The sequence below is a fragment of the Neltuma alba genome, unplaced genomic scaffold, assembly GCF_004799145.2.
Source record: "Neltuma alba isolate B1F8T4 unplaced genomic scaffold, ASM479914v2 tig00010569_pilon, whole genome shotgun sequence".
In the NCBI taxonomy this organism is placed as follows: domain Eukaryota; kingdom Viridiplantae; phylum Streptophyta; class Magnoliopsida; order Fabales; family Fabaceae; genus Neltuma; species Neltuma alba.
The window spans coordinates 229,060-230,373 of record NW_021635435.1 but is presented as its reverse complement, the minus strand read 5'-3'; positions in this window follow the sequence as shown (position 1 = coordinate 230,373).

Sequence of the window (1,314 nt, the reverse complement as noted above, 5' to 3'; positions counted from 1 at the left end):
GCAGGAGATAATGTGGAAGGGACAGAAGGTGAAGTAGAAATAGGAGAAGTGGGTATAGGTGAGGTAGGTGGTTTAGGCTCAGGGTAAGGAGGAGATAGTAGGTGAGAGAAAAGGTCCTCAAAATTGAAGGAAGTGTTAAGGGATGAGAAATTTGTGCAAAGTGAGGCAACCAAGCTTTTCAGCTCTCTAATCTCCTTGTCAACATGATTAAACCTTTGTGAGGCCTCTTTTTCAAAGACTGCCATGGCTTAATGATGAAGATCTAATATCTTAGAAAGTCCATCAAATTTCTTGTATGAAATTTCTCCATAGTCTTTAGCCGTGGCATACACTCTTTTCTAAAACTCTTGTAGCTCAGTTTGGAATATATTCTGAATAGTGTTGCCATAAAATAAGGGGCCAGAGATTTGACAGGATTCTACAAAAGACTCAGCCTCATCCTGGCCCTTTGAAGCACTGGTCATTAGCTGTTTTCCTTTCTCTTTGCTTACCAATTCCTGTGAAGACCGAAAGGGTATTGGAATCTTCATTTTATTGAGCTGGTTAATTCCAAATACAAGGAACCTTCACTTTTATTTCTCCAGGCTTGAATGGTGCAATATTATACATTGGAAGGAGATAGGTAGCCAGTTGAGCATATGGGATTGATGTAGACTTGGACTTGTTGAGAACAAAATCCTTCATTTCATTAAAAATTAGATCCCCTATGTTGATCTTCTCTCCATTGATTATTCTGGCCAATAGAAGGTATTATCTTGGTTCAGACGTGAGAAACTGCCAGATTTATTGACCATACTCTAAGTAGATATAGTGGATTATTCTGTAATAATCGCATATTTGCTTTGGGGGAAAGTTCAGTTCACCAGGATAGTTGTCATTCTGCATCAAAACCTTATAGGTTTTCATCTCATTCATATCACCTCCCCTCACATATTCTTGAGTCCCTAGAAGTTCATTCAGCTTAGCACTAGTGAGATTAAAGGTTCTGTCTCTTAGTTTGACTATTAGATAATCATTCATCACATTATCTTATTTATCGTATTCCTTTACAGATTCCATATTGCAATAGAACCTTTTAACTACTTTTGGGCAGTATTCTCCTCTAATATCCAACGAATTGGAGTAGTGTTCACACGGATTACTCAAGTCCAAATTCATTTTCTCATTCTTTTTCAAGCCGTTTATATCAACAAAGACCAGAGGACAAAATTTTTTATTTGCAAAATCTACCTTAAACTTAACCATGTTTACATCCTTATTTAGATTCCCAACCAAAAACTTAGATGATTTAAATAGAGTACCTTAGGTAGAAAC